The 18760-nt window shown below is 51.9% G+C and overlaps 1 long non-coding RNA gene across 1 annotated transcript; it reads left to right on the forward strand.

Annotated features, from left to right (window-relative positions):
• Positions 1–521: 521 nt before the first annotated feature.
• On the forward strand, positions 522–12493 carry LOC105726509 (uncharacterized). Its single transcript, XR_001109543.2, has 4 exons — positions 522–658; positions 1085–1213; positions 10732–10902; positions 12351–12493. It is a non-coding gene; the product is annotated as an uncharacterized LOC105726509 (long non-coding RNA).
• The last annotated feature ends 6267 nt before the right edge of the window (positions 12494–18760 follow it).

Below are 18760 nucleotides of genomic sequence, written 5' to 3' on the forward strand. Positions count from 1 at the left end.
CCCATAGCAATCCATTGCTTCTATTCTTATTTTGCTAAAGTACACCTCACATACGAGTCACTGTTTTAACCATTTCAAAGTGTAGATTCAGTGGCATTTAGTTCATTCACAGCACAGGGCAACCATCGCCACTAACTCCAGAACATTTTTACCGCCCGCAGAGGAAACCCTGCACCCACTCACAGTCCCTCCCCATTGCCCCTCACCCCAGCCCTTGTCAACCGCAAGTCTGCCTTCTGTCTCTATGGATTTGCCTTTTCTAGATGTTTTGTGGAAATGGAATTATGCGCTATGCAGCCTTTTGTGTCCAATGAGCGCACGAAAAGATGCTCACCATCATAAGCTGTCAAGGAAATGCAAATCAAAACCACAAGGAGATGCCACCTCACACCCACCAGGATGGGTGTCATCCGGGAATGGAAAGTCACCAGCGTTGGTGAGGATGCTCGGGAACCGGAGCCTGTGTTCACAGCTGGTGAGGGACAAATGGTGCCATTGCTGCGGACACCCACCGCTTCCTAACCATCACTCAAGACTCAGCCGCTGGCTGGGCTTGCTCAGGCTGAAGGAAAATGAGCCAGTGGGGGTCCCATGCCTGTTGGAGCCCCAGACCTCCCTCATAGCAGCCGTGTGACCTTCAGGAATTCACTCGACCTCTGTGAGTCTTTGTTCTTCATCTTTTACCTCCCAAGATTCTGTGAGGCCAAAATAAATCACAAGAATGGTGGTGAGGGCCTCCCCATGTGTCCCCTGCAGCCCGTCTGGCCTGGTTCCTTCCTGAGTCTATCCCTCGTGCACCACCCACCCCCTCCACCCCTTGCCACAGGGCTGGGGCTCAGTGCCTCACACAGGCAGTTCCTGCCCCGGGGCCTTTGCACTTGCTGGAGCCACCTGGAATGTGCCCTCCCTCACCTCCTTCACACTTCTATTCAAACACCACCTTTCAGTGACACCTGCCTTCAGTGCCCTACCAAAAGCTCTGACCCCTTCCCTAGCCCTGGGCACTCCTGTTGCTTTACTCCTGTCAATTACAGCACAATGACTTTCACTTTTTAGCTTTATGAACTCACTTTCTTCCCAACAGAATGTAAATGCCACAAGCGCTAAGTAGTGTCAGTCTATTCAACACCAGCTCCTGAGCATGAGGCCGGCGCAGGGGGGCCTTTCAAAAGATGCTGTTGGAACGATGGACAGACTGTTGACTCCACATGAGGTAGGTGTCTTGAATGACACGTGTGCCAGGCAGGTTTCCTTGCACACACGGCAGTCAGGGTCTTCCTCGAGACATCCTTGCCTCCCTAGCTGCACGTGGCCCAGCGCACCCACGTTGTGAGGGGTGCACAAGAAGACAGGCTGGTGCAGGCTGAGTTCGGCTCTTGTTGGCAAGCACCACAGACACCCTGGTTCTGGCTTAGGTGACAAATGGGGAATTTATAAGGATACAGGGACGTGGCTGGACCTGGGATGGGGACGGGCAAGTCCCCAGGAAGGTGCAGGAATTCCGTCTCTGTTTTCCTCCCGCTGTCCCTTCCCTTTTTCTCTTTTTCGTCTCTCTGTTCCTCCTTTCCCTCTCGCTTCTCTCTCAGTCTTTCTTCTCTCAGTGTCCTCGTGCTTTTCTCCATGGTTCCTCTCTCCTCCACCCCTGTGGTCTGTGTCTGGGAAACATTTCCCCAGGGTGTGTGTATCTAACAACCTAACACTGCGTGCATTCTCTCCCTCAGTCCCAAGTCCAAGTTCCCTGATCGGGAATTCTGATCTCCTTGTGGGACAGGCTGCTTCATTGAGCCCATCAGCTGTGTGTGAGGCACATTGTAGAAGAAGGCTTTAGGGTGGGAGCTGGGGACAAAGGGGTGAGCCAGGCAGTTAAGGGACTCCGTCGTGACCTGGGAAGCCTTTGCAAAAGCTGCTCACCACATGAAGGTAAAGGGGATACAGGCTACACACCCACATTTCTTCATTTGCCCACTTGCCCATCAAACACCTCTTGGGCTCCTACCTCATGCCAGCCACTGTTCTAGGGTCTGGGTCTACATCGGTGGATGAAATATATGGACATTCCTACCTTTATTAAACACAACCGAGTAGAAGAAAGGCTGCTTAGAGAAGTAAACACGTGACCGCACAGTCCTTAGTGCTCGGAGAAGCTCAGCGAGGTGAGATGACAGTGAGGGCAGCAGGGCAGTGGTGGCTTGGCCCCTGGTGGGCAGAGAAGGCCTCCCTGAGGACCTGAGTGAAGGGATGAACCGGGCCACACTCCAGGCAGGTGGCCCAGCCTGTGCAAAGGCCCTGCGGCAGGTGCACGTGTGTGTCTGAAGACAGGAACGTGGGAGAAACGTTCAGGGGGCAGACACCTGAGTCTGGCCGGCCATGCACAGGCGGGAAAGCCCGCCTACTTCCAGCCCCTTCCGCAGGCATCAGGCCATCCCCACGTCCTTTGTTGCTGCCATGAAAACATCTCAAGAGAACAACAGGGCTTCTTTGGGTACCCGAGACTGACAGAACCTGCAATTTGGAGCGCAGTTGCTTAGATTGGAGTCTCAGGGAAGCCACTGGCTGCCTATGGAACTCTGACCTGCTGCTTGGCCTCTCGGGCCTCAGTTTCCCCGTCTGTCGGGTGGCCCTAAGAGCTTCCCCCATGGCCATGGGTGTCCCATGAGGTCTCACACGGGCACCTGTGGAGCCCAGTGGTCACGTCCCACATCAGGGCAGCGTGTGTGTGCCTCTGGGCCCCGAGGAGGGCTCCGCTCGGGAAGGTAAACAGCTGCGGGAACTATAAGGCTATGATTGTGCGCCTGCCGACGGCAGAGATTACAGAGCTCGTTTTTCAGGGATCTGTGATGACAGTTGTGGCCCGGGGTTGGGGGAGCCTCAGCCGGCTCCCTCCGCTGCTCCAGCCTCCTGGCTGGCTGTGCGGGAACTCGGGGTGGAGAATGAGGGCCGTGCCTGGCGGCGGTCTGTGTGCCTGTTGGACAGATGGAGGCTGACTCAGAACGAGTGACTTTCAGGCGGCTGCAAGGGGGACAGGCTGTCTCACTTGTCAACCCCCTTCGCTGTGTCCCAAGCAGGAGGCGGGAATTCTTGACAGGAAAAGCTGAAAGATAGGTCCCCACTGGACCATATAGATAATCTGCCGGGGGCCTCTAAACCCCAGGAAAGGCCAGGGCCTGCCAGAGGCCTCACCCTGAGGGTCCCAGGGGCGCTGTCAATCACGGCCAATGCAGGAGCAGTGGGGACGGGTCAGGCTGGCGTTTAAGAAAGCCCGGCATTGTTTTTAAAGGTTAACCCGTTTGCATCTTGGGTTTCATCGGGAAGTCTGTGTGGTCACACCAGCCAATTTAGCATTTGTTGGGAGCTGGGTGAGACGGGCCGTGAGGAACAGCCCTCTGGGGGCCCTCCGGTAGTTCTGTGGTCATGACTTATGGGGAGCACAGGCGGGGAAAGGGCGCATTTTTATCCCATATTTGGTGATGCGGTGGGCTTCAAGTTCTTCTTTCTCTCTCATTTGTCAGGATCTTAATGAGAAACCCCAAAAGGATTTAGAGATTTCCCTTTCCCAAGGACAGGAAATAAATGGGAACTTTCTAGGGAATTAGGGGAAAACCTGTTGCAACTTAAGACAATAGTCTTTGTTGTGTATTTGTGTGTGAGTGTTAGAGAATGAGAGTGTGTGTTAGAGAGACAGAGACAGAGAGACCAGAGACAGTCAGAGAGAAACCAAGAAAAACAGAGTGAGACAGAGACAGGGAGAGATGGACATACAGAGAGAGAGACAGAGAGAGAGAGAAAGACAGAGAGACAGAGAGAGAGAGAGATAGAGAAAGAGACAGAGAGAAAGAGAGAGAGACAGAGGCAGAGAGAGAGAGAGAGGGACCAGAGAGACAGTGAGAGAGACCAGAGAGAGAGAGAGAGAGACAGAGACAGATCGGAGAAACCAGAGAGAGAGACTAGAGAGGGACACAGAGAGATGCTAGAGGGAGAGAGAGAGAGACAGAGACAGATCAGAGACAGTGACAGACAGAAAGAGACCAGACAGACAGATAGGCCAGAAAGAGAGAGACAGAGATACCAGAGACACAGAGAGAGAGTCATTCTTCCCCGTAGCCCAGTCCCCAGTCCCTCCCCAAAGCACTGGGTGAGCATCTCAGGGGCCCTCTTGATGTTTTCTTTCTGTTTCTGAGCAGATACACAGAAAAAACCTGCTTTCCTTTAAGAAAAAAAAAGATTTTGGCAAATACTGTCCAAACGCTTTCAAAAGAAGTTGACCAAATTAATGTTTCTGTGGCAGGAGCCCACGGGTGCATGGCTCAGATGTCCCTCACGTCAGGAGAAACCCCGCTGTGGGGTGACGGTGGCTGGCGCCTCCACTTCAAGTGCCCTCTGTCTCTGCCTCAGCTCTCCAGCCAAGGCTCCGTGCCTCTGGGGCAGTCGACGGCCAAGTGTGGCAGAAGCAAAGGGCCCCCCATTTCTGCCAGCAGGGGCATCCTCTGGGGGCCACCTTCAGTCTGGGGCTCCCAGTCAGCCTGGCTGAGACATCCTCTGAGATGCACGGCAGGCCAAGGCTCCTGCTGCCTCATGCTCCTTTCTTCCCCTCTCCTCTCACGGGTGTCAGACCAGCATCACAGCCTGAAGGCGGCCCGCACCCTCCAGCTCCCCCTCTGTTTTATGCAGCACAGCAGCACCACCTCCCCAATACATCCTGACTCCATCATGGTGCTCCTTCCCAAGGACCCACGCTGACACCCATTGACAATGCGTAAGGATTGGCTTCCGATGGTACTCGGCAGCAGAGGTCTGTGGCTACGTAGTTTCTGAGCTGAGCTCCCAAGCTTATCCAAATCTCTCATTTTATAAGGGGAAGTGTGAGGCTCAAAGTGGGCAAGCCACTTGCCTGAGGCCACACGCTCAGTGGTGGCAGAAGCCAGGCCACACCCAAGTGCCCCCTCAGTCTCAGACAGCAGCGGACCTTCATTGTGCCCACCCTCAGCCAAAAGCAAGCACAGAGCAGACATGTGGGGCCTGGACTACCTCTCCTGCTCTCCAGGTTTTCTCAGGGACGGGGTTCACAGTTCCCCAAAATGTGTTGGGGGAAATTGCATCCCAGTTCTTGGAAGGCCTGCTCACCTTCCCATGCAGCCGTTCCTGCACCAATACGGGCTGTGCAGTGATGCTGGCGCCAACTCCCACTCCCCTGTGGTCAGCTGAGCGGGGACCAGAGCTCAGAGAGAAGCACTTTCCAGAGGAGCAGAGGGGGTGAGGGAGGTGAGGAGGAAGACAGCAGGCCACAGATTCTCATCACGTTTTCCCCTCCTGCGCTTTCAGGGGCTTAAACAGCAATAAAAGAATGTGCGATTGTCAGCATAAATCAAGAAAATCGGAATTCTGCTGAGCCAGGGGGAACATTGGTCTTGAAAGAGCTATTTGCTAAACGTGAAAGGAGCCCTTGAAAGTGTTCCTGGAGGCCTCTTTCCTGCCCAGCTAGCTCAGGACTGACTACTTGGTCACCCGGAATCAGGGTCTGCACACGGGCTGGTGCTGGGGACGTGGCCTCGGGGCTCAGGGCAGCCGTGTTTGGGCTTCACTGTGCCCCACCTGGCACGGCCCTGCAGGCAGCTGGGCAGGTGGGTCCTGGCACCAAGATGAGGGAGAGAGGGAGGGAGGGATGAGGAGATGGCATGGAGGTAGGGTCCCGGCATCCATACTTCTATAAGCCCCCAGATGGCAGAGCCAGAGCTCATCTGTTATTCATCTCCAAGTTTCTCTCAGCCCTTAGCATAAGGAAATTCCTGCCCATTGGATGTTTGCTGAGTGAATAAAAGAAATAGAAAGACAGGGAGGGAAGAAGGGGAGGGAGGGAGGGAGGAAGAAGCAAAGCCCTGTATTAGTCCGTTTTCACACTGCTATAAAGATACCACCCGAGACTGGGTAATTTATAAAGGAAAGAGGTTTAACTGACTCATGGTTCCCATGGCTGGGGAGGCCTCAGGAAACTAAGAATCATGGCCCAAGGCAAAGGAGCAGCAAGGACCTTCTTCACAAGGGGGCAGGAAGGCGACAAACCCCGGGGAAACTGCCACGTTGAAACCATTGGATCTCATAAGAACTCACTATCACGAGAACAGCATGGGGGACCCGCCCCGGTGATCCATCCCCTCCCACCAGGTCCCTCCCTCCACACGTGGGGATTATGGGGATTACAATTCAAGATGAGATTTGGGTGGGGACACAACCGCATCACCCCTCAAGTGCTTTTTCCTATTCACAGTGAGTCATTTTAATTAGGTGTTGGCCTAACCTTTCGGCTCAGCAGCTGGGACCCGCCCACCTGTCCCAGCACCCCCTGGGTGGACACAGCCATGGTCTGCAGCAGATGGTCCTCAGAGGTCATCACCCAGCTGTGGACTCACAGACACCCCCAATGGAGAGCAGAGACCATGCCTCGGTTTCCACACAGGCCCTAAGCTTTGCCGAGGAGCAGCCCTTTGTCCAGTAGCTGCATGGCGATCATCAACATCCAGGCCATCCTCAAGTGGACTCACATCATTCGCGGTTCTTACCCCTACCATGTCCACACGCTGGGGTACCCCTGAGCTTAAACCGGCACAACAGCCTGAGGAAGAACCTTGGTGTGACTCCCCCAGGTCTGCACAGGCTCTGCCTCTCTTTCTGGGCTGCGATGTGAGAAGGCGGGTGTATGACGCAGGCCACAGCCGCGTCCTATGCCTTCATACAGTCAGCCACAAAACACACCAAAAGGCAGAGATCCGCCGCCAGATGTGCGTGATCAGCGAGGTGGCCAAGTGGCTCTGAGACCGAAGCATCACTCCACGGTGCTCCTTCTTGCCTGCTCTGGCTGAGAGCATCGCCCCTGAGCAATCCAGCCTTTAAATCCTACAGGGACTTAGAAAGCTTCTATTTCAAAACACACGGCCATAAGCTATCTATTTAAACAATGTCATTGATAAACTGTGCTGTCTGTGGTCTGTTGGAATTGTATCTTTCAGTGTAGTCCAGTGAATGCCCCTCGCTGACCAGGGCACTGAAATTGAGAAGGCAGCAGCTTAGTGAGTCCTGAGAAGAGGATGGAAGGCTCACCAGAGGGATGTGCAGAGGGCAGGACAGGGGTTCGAGGATCTTGATGATGGAACAGTAAAGACAAGCATGGCTGCTCAAACGCCTGTGTCAGCTGTCACATGGGCTGACCTTAACCCATAACAGAGGGTTGGGAGAATCTAAGATGAAAATATCACCCTACCCAGCTCTGAGCTTTCGATGGGGGTGGGTCTGGAAAATCAGGTGAGTCTAGGTCCCCAAACCAAGCCCCCCACACCCCCGAACTGGAGCCTCCTCTCTGGTGCTGAGAAGTTAGGTGGTGCACACGTGCGTGTATCTATTAAGATGTGCAGTGTTTGCATGTGCGTGTGTATTGCTGCTGTTGCCTTTTAAAAATTCAGATGAAATTCATGTAGCAGAAAATCAACCATTTTAAAGTGAACAACTCGGTGGCATTTAGTGCCTTCACAATGTTGTGCAGCCGTTGCCTCTCCGCAGTTCCAAACTGCACGTGCTCTGTGTGTTCAGGTTGTTCAGAACATGTGGGTGTGCATGTCTGCGGACACGTGAGTATGTCCGTGGCATGCGTGTGCCAGCCCGGGGGTCTGTGAGTACTTGTAGGACTTTGAGGTTTGTGGAGCAGCCACATGGGCCCTTAAGGTAAAGCTGTAGCCTTGCTTTTATTCCTGCCTCTCCCTGGCCATTTATTTGTTCTTGTCAGGGGATAGTGAGTGACATTTCGTTTGCTGGACCCATTTGGCTGTGAGTGACAGCTGCGGGGGGCCTGGCGCTCACTGCCCACTCTGGGAGGAGGCCCACCCCCACCAGGTGCAGTGGGAGGCTGATCTCACCACCTGTGGTGCCATGGCTTTCCTCCTCCCCGCTGGCAGCTGGCCTGGCCTCCTGGGGATGGGGATGTGGACAAGCTGGCCAGGCTGGCGCTGCTCTCTGTGGGGTGTGGTTCCCCTCAGCTCCGCTCAGCCTGGGTGCTGGAACCTGTGAGGAAGGAGCTGCATGGCCCCCGCTCACACCACTCTCAGGAGAGTTGGGCACATCTCAGGTTTCAGCCAGTGCTACCTGGGGGAGACATTCCCCTGGGGGTCAGGGCTGGGGCTGAATACAGCTTGGCTAAAAAGGTATCATTTAACTGAGTTGCCACTTCAATGGGAATCAGGTTCTAATGTCAGCAGGTAAGCCTCCAATTAAGAACTGTATAGAAAAAATAATCCTTGAAAGAACAGTTAAATCATCTATAAATCATGCTGCTTCCGCTGTTGAATGAGCAAATGCAGCGGCTTCCACAGAGGCTCTACCGCACCGTGAGGATACGTCTGCAAACCGGGAACTCACACTCACCTTCAGGGCTGCAGGCTGCACGTTCTAGGTGGCCGTGGGATATGGGAAGGGACCGGTCTTCAGTTTCATCAGTGGGCAGAGATGCAGGCTCTTAGAATCCTTTTCCCCTCTACCTCTCTCTTACCTTCTGTCTCTCATCCCCTCTCTGTCTTCCTTTCCCTCTCCCTGTCTCTCTCTGTCTCTCTGTCTTTGTCTCTGTCTTACCCCTCTTTGTCTGCTCTTTCTCTTCCATCTCTCTCCTCAATACCTAGAAGCAAATTCACATGCACATAGGTCATGATGCCACCATAAAATAACTTCATGTTTGGAATTTCCCCCACCTTCAGTAGAGAGCCCAATACTCAGCTTCAGCCAGCTGTGGCCACAGCCAAATGCTGGCCCAGGGTGGCCATATCTTCCTGCATTTCAAGAGGGGCCAGAAGTTTGAAATGATTGGTGACATCTCCCGTTTTCAGAAAAATGTGGTTCAGATTAAAAATAAAACATAAAACCAAACAAAGGAGAGTGGCAGAAGCTGCTCCAGGTTCCAGAGCGTGACCTCTGAGAGACAGGCTCTCCGTAGGAGGGCTTCTGGGAAGCTCGTCCTTTTAGGCAGGGGCCGAGGTTCCCCCAAGGCTGGGCCAGCCTTGGTCCCTTCCTTACCCCCTCTGCCCCCCTCACCCCTCACACAAAGGGCAGAGGGTGTCGGCCGCCCTGTCTCCAGATGCCCTTACCGTTGCCAGCTGTGGGCAGCAACCACTACGCGTGGCTGGGCCTGGAGGGCGGTGGTCTGAGAAGAGTGCCATCAAGGATGCAGTCCCCTTTCCGCCATCCAAAGGGGGTCACCCTGAGTTTGGATTGGAGAAGTCTTGACAACAGAATTTTAAAATCGCCCCTTAGATTGGCTGCATTATTGTTTTTGGCAATCAAAGTCATTTGAAAGAATGGCCATTTCTTCTAGCTAACAAAAATGCCATCTGGGCAAGCAGGACCTGCCTGGTGGAGGAGCGGTTTAGACCACACCCACATGGGGTCAAACCTGTGTCCAAGCTGCCAGTTTGGAGGATATCCATTCCTGCAATCAAGGATTGGAGTGCGCATAGCAGTACTACCCACTGTAACCCCAGCTAAAAACAACTCAAACGCACATCATAGTAGAATGGGTGAATAAATGTATATTCACAGAATGGAGCCTGGTACAGCCTGGAGATGGGTAATCCACAGCCGTAGACTTGCTGAGCTCAACAAGCCAGACAGACATCGAAAGTGCGCGTCGTTTAATTCCACGGAGTTCAAAGCAAGCAGAGCTAACCAGGCGTGTTAGGTTGAGGGCATTCTCTCCAGGGGGCACAGGAGGGGACAGAACTGCACAGACTCCTGCCCTCAGGGACTTAGGTTCTGGAGGGGGGACTCAGACATTAAATCAGTAAGTAAAGTGCACAGATATGAACACATGGGGAGAAAACAGGACAGGGGGATGGTGTAGGGGGCTGGGTGTGGGGTCCGCATTGTAAATAGAGACGTCACTGAAGGCTGCAGAGAGGGTGGCATTGTAAAAGCCTGTGGAAGGGAAGGTGGGAGCCAAAGATATAACAGGGGAAAAGCATGCCAGGAGAGGGAGCGGAAAGAGGGAGGGTCTTGAAGCAGGTTGCTTATGGAGGAATGAGAGATGAGCCTGGCTGTGGTGGGGTGAGTGGGAGGGGTGGAGAGGAGAGAGTTCGAAGAGGTAAGGGGGAGTGGAGAGAGCAGAGAGCACTGGGGCCTGTAAAGACTTCGGCTTTGACTGTGAGGGACGAGGGGCTGTGGTAGGGTTCTGAGCAGAGGGATGGGCCCTTCTATTCAGAACAAGGGCCACTGTGCAGGTGGACAAGGCGGGAGAACAGGAAGACAGGAAGGAGGCCAACACACAGCTCCAGGGAGATCCTGGCTGGAGGTGCCAGCAGCCTGGGCTGTGTGGCTGTGGATTTGCAGGTGGAAGAAGTAAATCCACCTGGGCAGGGCTGCAGTGTTGGGTGCACAGAACCAGGCAGTGATGTATGGGTGTGATGGATGCCAGTGGAGATGTCTATGAGGAGGTTAGACCAGAGACCTGAGCTCTGGACCTGGAAACTGTCAGCTCAGACACTAGATTAATGCCTGGGAGCTGAGGGGTGGGACTGAAATAGTGCAAGGAGGAAGGAGAGGGCCAGGGACCAAGCACCAGGAAACCCTCGTATCTAAGGATTGGAAATGTGACCTTGTAGGGGGAGCTACAGAGGTAGGAAGAAACCAGAAGTTGAGTGATGGAACAAGGCCATTCTCACTCTGAGACATTCCATGGCTCACATCTTCCTCTCTTTTCCCTAGACTGGAAGCTCCATGAGGACAGGGGTGGGTCCAACAGGTTCTCTGTTGGGTCCCCAGAACTGAGAGCAGGACCCGGCACAGAAGGGGTGTAGCCGACCTGTCGGATGAATGAACACCAATGTGGCTGATCAAGGTGACAGGACAATGACCGTCCACCGAGATCTGGGGCCGGTGAGTAAGTAGCACGCAAATTCAGTGGGCTGTGAGTCTCAGCCCCTGCACACCGGGAGGCTCCGCTGCCTGTCATGCACATTGGTGGGAAGGAAGGACAGCTAGTGCCAGTGGCCCCCGATCTCATGCAGACGCAGGCTCAGCCAGCCCACCGCCAGAGCCTTCCTTCGGGAGCCACATCTGCTCTGCCTGTGCTCTTTCCCCATTTTCTGCAAACTGTTTTTATCTTGCCATCCAAGAGACACAATTGGGACTTCTGTGTCAGTGCAGATACGTGCCCTCCCCTCAGATCCTGGTTCAACGTTGGACTCATAAGCCAGGCTAAATTAAAAAAAAGCAAAGTGTGTCTGGCTTGATAGCTGGCTCTGAGTGCAATGGAAAAAGCCAAAAATAAACACTGTAAGTTGATGACATCCGTACCATCTGTGGGCACGGGCCCAGGCTGGGCTAAAGCGAGGGAACAGTGTACAGCCCGGCCTCACACACAGCCCACTGGGGCTTCCCAAGGCAGGCTCGGGGCCTGGCTGGCAGCGAGGGTGCAAAGCTCTGCTGCGGCCACCACCCTCTCTCAGGCAGCAGGGACCTACGTGCCCAGGGACTGTGATGCCAGTCACCCCAGCCTCTTGCCTTTGCTGGCCAGAGAACCACTGCCCAGGGCAGCCTAAATCCTCAGATTTTGTTTTCCCTCCCTTGTGTTTTTCTTGCCATCTGAGAGGTGCCAGTGTCTGCCTGCACACTCTGCTCCGTCTGCACTGGGCACTCCTGCCTGGCCCTGGATATGCAGAGCCCTCCCCCACCACCTGCAGGAGCGGCTCCCTCTGCATGGAAAGCTCTTCCTCTGCTGGTCACCTGGCCAGTTCTATCAGGGCTCAGTTTACCTCTCCTGTCTGAGGGAAGCCTTTGCTGAGCCCCGTCCCCCCTGCCATCTACCTCACGCCCAGAGCACTGTGCAACTGCTCCCTTGAACCAGCCAGGACCAGTGAGGTCGGGCTGCAGTCACACATAAACCCTGCAACCTCAGGGACTTCAAGCAACCCACATCTGCTTCTCACTCACACGGCATATCCCAAAAAGCTCACATCCCCGTTCCACACCATTGTTAGGGACTCAGGCTGAAGGAGGCATTACTCCTGGGCACAGCAGGGAGCAGAGAGTGTGGAGAGATCTCACTCCTGCCTCAGCTGCCCAGGACCCAGAGTGGCCCGTGTCACTGTAGCTCACACTATTGTCCAGGTCCCAGCCTGCCTGCAAGAGAGGCAGGGAAACATGAACTCCTTGTGTACCCCCAGGAAAGTGAAGCTAAAGTGAACGGGCTCGGCTGTGCCCCACCCTAGACTGTCCCGCGCCACATTATAGTTGTCAGTTTACCTCTCTGCTCACCCCCACCCCACACTGAGGGTCCTTAGGTTCACAAACTTCAGGCTTCTCCCCCATTTGATTCTTGGCAGCTAGCACAGTGCCCTCCTTGAAGGCCCATGAAGTTTCAGGAACAGCCGATCACACGACCCAGCAGGCTATAGAGCACCTCCACGCCTCCACAGAGCCCACTCCTCTGGTGCCGCACGGCTGTGACGGATCATTTCTTCATCCATCTCCTCCCTCTGCCAAGTCATCCGAAAATGCTGAGCACCTATGGAAAATCCTCAACACGCTCCGCCTCTTCTGTCTGGTTTTCATTTTATGTTGTGCTGCTTTTTTGGTACAATAAACAAGGTGAGAGCAAGTAAGTAAACAATGTGGGGTTCGAGGGGGTTTCAACAAATGAACGCTACCTCGCTGTGTTCTGTTTTGAGCACGTGCATCCCTGGTTTACACGGAGAGCTGGCAAATGGCGCTTGGATAGCGGCCAGGCTTCCAGGGTGAATAAACACCTCAAAGGGACAAATGTTTTTCACAGACTGGGAGTGAAATGGAGACTCAAATATTTAAAAATAAATATATAAAAAAGAAGAAAGAAAAGAAAAGGCAAGGAGACCCTGCTGACCCTAGTTCCCAAGTGAGCTAAAAACAAGTTTTTATCATAATATTTTCTGCTTCCAAAGAAACAAAACTTCTTATTTTCACTACTCCTGGCATGAGTATTTCTGTGCGTCACTGTTCTTGCAATGAGTATTTCTAAAATGTCATTTTTGAGACTGAACAAGGGGCTTCACTGTTTAAGCCTCCAGTTACTTGTCTGTAAAACAGGAATAATGATAATTCCTCACTCCCCGGGTAATTATGAGAATGTAATCAATTGTTATACAAAGGATATAGATCAGGGCCAGCACAAGGTGAGTTCCATATGATTGTTAGTCATCACTGCCTTCATCATCGCTGTCATCACCACAATCACCACCATGATATCATCACCGTCACCACTATCATCACTGTCACCACTGTCATTATTGTTACCTTCATCACCACCATGATCATCACCACCATCATCTTCATCATCCCCACCATCATCATCACCATTACCACCATCAGCAGCAGCAGCACCATTATCATCACCACCACCATCACCCCCATCATCACTGTCACCACCATCATCACCATCATCACCACTATCACCATCACCATCACTACTGTCATTACCATCACCTTCATTGCCACCATGATCAACACTGCCATCATCATAACCATCACCACCATCATCATCATTCTCATCGTCATCACCATCATCATCGCCATCACCATCATCATAACCACCATCACCACCATCATTACCATCACCACCACCACCATCAACACCATCATCATCATTACCATCGTCATCACCATCATCATCGCCATCACCATCATCATAACCATCACCACCATCATCATCATTCCCATCGTCATCACCATCATCATTGCCATCACCATCATTATAACCATCACCATCATCATCATTCCCATCGTCATCACCATCATCATCGCCATCACCATCATCATCACCATCACCACCATCATCATCATTCCCATCGTCATCACCATCATCATTGCCATCACCATCATCATAACCATCACCACCATCATCATTACCATCGTCATCACCATCATCATTGCCATCACCATCATCATAACCATCACCACCATCATCATTACCATCGTCATCACCATCATCATCGCCATCACCATCATTATAACCATCACCACCATCATCATTACCATCGTCATCACCATCATCATCGCCATCACCATCATTATAACCATCACCACCATCATCATCATTCCCATCTTCATCACCATCATCATCGCCATCACCATCATCATAACCATCACCACCATCATCATTACTATCGTCATCACCATCATCATTGCCATCACCATCATCATCGCCATCACCACCATCATCATCATTCCCATCATCATCACCATCATCATTGCCATCACCATCATCATAACCATCACCACCATCATCATCATTACCATCATCATCACCATCATCACCATCACCATCATCATAACCATCACCACCATCATTACCATCGTCATCACCATCATCATTGCCATCACCATCATCATAACCATCACCACCATCATCATTACCATCGTCATCACCATCATCATTGCCATCACCACTACCACATCATCACCCTCACCACCCCCATCATAATCATCACCACCGTCATTATTATCATCATAATCACCATCATCACCATATTCAGGAACCTGGGAATCTGGTGTGATTAGAAATTAGGTGAGCAACCCAGCAAAGGGAAACTGGAGACCCCAAGTTGACTGCAGACAAGGTACAGAACTTCCTCTAGGCCTTCGCTTCCCCAGCTGTAGAGTGGAGACAGTAAAAGCTCGTGCCACCTGCTTAAGAGGGTTTGAGACATGGCGATGCAGTTACTATTTCCACGGCTGCCGACAGGAAGGTGTTAGAACCGTTATTGTTAATAGCAATGTTTACTTTGGAAAAGTGGACCAAAGTGGGGTTAGTTAATATATTTATAATCTGTATTTGTTCTCAGTCTATTTATGGGCCCAGAAATGCAGGTGATCTAGTTCTCTAAAACGTGAAACATTGATGATGAACAGAACCTCCAAACTGGGCAGTTTTCCATTATCCCTGGCCGTGGGTGAGTCTTTCCACCTACTTGGAATACCCTACCTCCCCGCTTCTCCTGACAGTTCCCACTTAGCCTCCACGCTTGATACAGTCACTTTCCGCTTACAAATAGTCTAAGAACCTAAAACATGATCACCCGACCATTGTACCTTTATACTCAGCAGTCAGGGTGGGGGGATTCATTTTCACAAGGGATGGTTGGGTAGAGCAGAGCTCTAGTATTAAATAAGAGCCCATACCTTTTTGCCTAGCAATTTAAATTTAAAATTTACATTTTAAAAACTTTACATTCTAAGAATTTGTCCTGGAGGAATAATCATGGATTTGCACAGGTCCTGTCTCCAAGGAGATCACCCCTGCATTGGTTTAACAGCAGAATAATGGGAGACCACGAGAAAGTTCAGCTGAGGAGATGGCATGCATGCATGCTGGGATATGAGGCAGTGATCAGAAATGCTTTCATGGAGAAAGAAAACAGTAAAAGGGAAAGGTGCCATGATGTTTCAAGTGGAAGAAAGACAGGATTCAAAGTAGCGAGGGTGGCCCTACAGCCTGTTTTCCCAGCAGGAGTATCTGCCTCTCCCCTCTCGCTGTCCACACTCCCAGTTAGGACCAGGAAGCCCATGGTCATCCTAAAATTAGAATGCAGAGCAAGGTCCCGTCTTCATGGAAAACAGTGTCTGTACTTCTTCACAGAAAAATGGCCAGAAGAGCGTGCCCCAGACTTTGGAGGAGTTTGTCGCTGGGAGCCATGTTAGCAGCAGAGCTCCCAGATGGCCCATTTGACTCCAGACAGCAGTGCTTCCTGCCTGGTCTCTCCTGGTGTCATTAATCAATTAATCACAGTGTCTTCTTTCACTTCCCAAGTGTCCCAGTTTGGCTAATAAATTACATGGTCACCATAATTCTGAGAGATTCCTACGGTGTTTTTGCTTATCTCTATTTTCTAAGCGTTCATCATCAAGAGAAAAAAACTGGAAAAGTGCAGAATGCATCAGCCAAAAAGCACCACCTTCCTCAGAAAGGGTTCCCCGATCCTCCCACAGGAGCCACTCAAGGCTCAAGAGTCCCCAGTGTCACTTCTTGCCTGGCACATGACAGGTGAACGTTAAATGATGATATTCACCAGAAAGTGGAAAAACCACCCCTACGCCAGGTGTAGTGGCTCATACCTGTAATCCCAGCAATTTGGGAGGTCTAGGTGGGTGGGTCACTTGAGACTAGGAGTTTGAGATCAGTCCGGGCAACATAGGAGACTGCCTCTCTGTCTCTACTAAAAATAGAAAACACGAGCTGGCTGAAGTGACATGTTCCTACAGTCCCAGCTACTCGAGAGGCTGAGCTGGGAGAATCACCTGAGCCTGGGAGTTTGAGGCTCTAGTGAGGTGAGATGGCACCACTGCAGTCCAGCCTGGGCAACCAGAGTGAGACCCTCTATAGAAAAAAATAGAAAAAAGAAAAGCCCAAAGCCCTCCCCTAGCCACTTGGGTGACAGCTGTCCTCAACTAGCAATGGTAAGAAATTAAAACGCTCCTCATGCAGACATGGAAAGCATGCTTTCTCCAAGGATGCCGTTCCACTTGCTGGCCAGCCAGGTCACTCACTCCTTCACAGGGGATCTTTTCCTGGCTCCATTTGGCTGGTGTTTGCACCCAATGAGAGCCCTCCATGTGGGACAGGAAGAAATTGACCCAGGAACCAAGCCTGAGGCAGAAGCCCCGAGTGTCCACCTTTGTACTATGCAGCGCTACAATGCACTCCTGTCTGTTTTTCCAGGGATTTTTTTCCAACCACCTTTGAACTACCTTAAAACAATGAAGTGTTCTCTTTTGACAGGCTGGCCCAATGGGAAGGTTGACCTGATTTCCACTCTCCTGCCGAAAAGTGACGATGCAGCTCCCGGGCCGAGGAGGGACGTTGTGTGACCAGTTCAGAGGCAGGAGTTCACACCGCTGCAGTGACCCTCTGCAAAAGGAAGCAACTGGACATTTCCTCTACACATTGTCCTTTTGAAAAGTTCCAAGTGAGGAATATTTGTATTTGATTGTTTTTCTTTCCTTGCATGCCAGCAAAAACTTGCTCAGTTTAAGAGAAATGGAGAAAAAGCCTGGGTTATTAAATTTTAGTGGACAATCATGTTCCAGCAAAGGAAAGTGCCTGCTCACATCCCCGGGCAGGGCTCCCTCTGCCCAGCACCCGTAACCGCCCCAGACCAAGAGGTCTGATCACAGTTTTAGGACACAGATTTCAGGCTAAGTTGGCTCTCATGCTTACAACCCTTTAATGCTCCTTGTTACTTGGGCGGGGGGTCCCTGTCTGGTTTTACCTGGAAATCACTTGGAATACTGATAAAAATACTGAGCCTGAGCTTCGCAGACCAACCTGAACCTCCAGGGATGTTTGTGTGTATGTGTGTGGTGTATTTGTGTGTGTGGTGTGGGGTGTGTGTGGTATGTTTATGTGTGTGCGATTTGTGCGTGGTGTGAGTGTATGTGTGTGGTATGTGATGTGTGTGGTCCATGTTTATGTGTGTGTATGTCTGTGTGTGATGTATGTATAGTATATGTGTGTGTGTATATGTGTTTGTGTGTGTGGTATGGGATGTGTGTGGTATTTATGTGTGTGTGTAGTGTGTGTATGGTGTATGTGTGTGATGTGTGTGGTGTATGTGTGTTTATGTGTGTGTGATTTGTGTGGTGTGTGTGATATATGTGTGTGATGTGTGTGGTGTGTATGCGTGCATGTGTGTGCTTTGATTCTTTGAAAAATTCATCAAGTGACTCTAATAATATGCTTAGATATTTTTTTAAGGTCACCAAGTGATTCTAACATGCAGGCAGGCTAATATCACAGATGCTGGCCTCAGTCCATTTGCAGGTGGCTTCTTGCTGCCAGCACCTGTGGCCCCATCCTGTGAGTGTCTCTGGCTGAGGGAGCACGCTCAGTCCACGCAGGGGCAGAAAGGGCTGCTGTGGGGTGTACTGCCCGGGAACAGCCTCCCCCAGCTCAGGTTGAAGGATCAATGCCCCGGCTCCCTCACCACTCATGCAGACCACCTGAGGGGTGCTCCCCACTGTCTCCAGGAAGCCTCTGATGGGTCTGAGTCCAGGGGCCACCAGGGAAACCTGACTGTCCGCAGTCCCTCTCGTGGCTTCCTTCCCTTCCCTGTCACTCGTCCCCAGGCTCCTCCTACTAAGCTTCTTGGGATCCACCCAAATAAACTCCTGGCACTCAGTGCTCATCCTGGGTTTGGGGACAGTCCCTAGAAGAAAACTCAACAGTTTCCAGTGAGCCCGCAGCACTGCACAATCTGGCTGCACTGTGTCCCCTCCTCAGTCCCGTCCCATTGGCCACATGAGCTTCCTGTCTCTGCCTTGAATGTCCAGCTTCATCTGTGGCTCTGGAAGCAGTGCTCAGCTTGGAGCACCATTCCTGTCCTTCCCCTTCCCTTTAACTGCCTAAATCCTGCACATCCTCAGACCCCAAGTAACGCCCCTCTGTAGGCAGACTTCCTCAGTCCCCCTGCCCATCCCTTTGGAGTCTCAGCATTAAAGCATCTTCCCTTGATGCCACCATTTCTGTCTCCACTGTCACCATCTGTGTTCAATCCAGCTCACTGCTCTCCTGTTCTAACAGACTTCACCTGCTCCCAGCCGGGTACTGGGATGCTCAACCCTGGCAGCCCGTGGGCATCCCTGGGAGCCCTTGAGAAAACACTGACTCCCCAGTCCTGCCCCTAGATTCTGCTTTCTGGTGGTGCAGCCTGGACTTCTGGACTTCTAGTGCACAGCCCAGGGTGAGAAACCGGTGCTAGAATCT

Source organism: Aotus nancymaae, unplaced genomic scaffold (assembly GCF_030222135.1).
Source record: "Aotus nancymaae isolate 86718 unplaced genomic scaffold, 86718_ANA_hifiasm-v0.15.2.pri h1tg000095l, whole genome shotgun sequence".
Lineage (NCBI taxonomy): Eukaryota > Metazoa > Chordata > Mammalia > Primates > Aotidae > Aotus > Aotus nancymaae.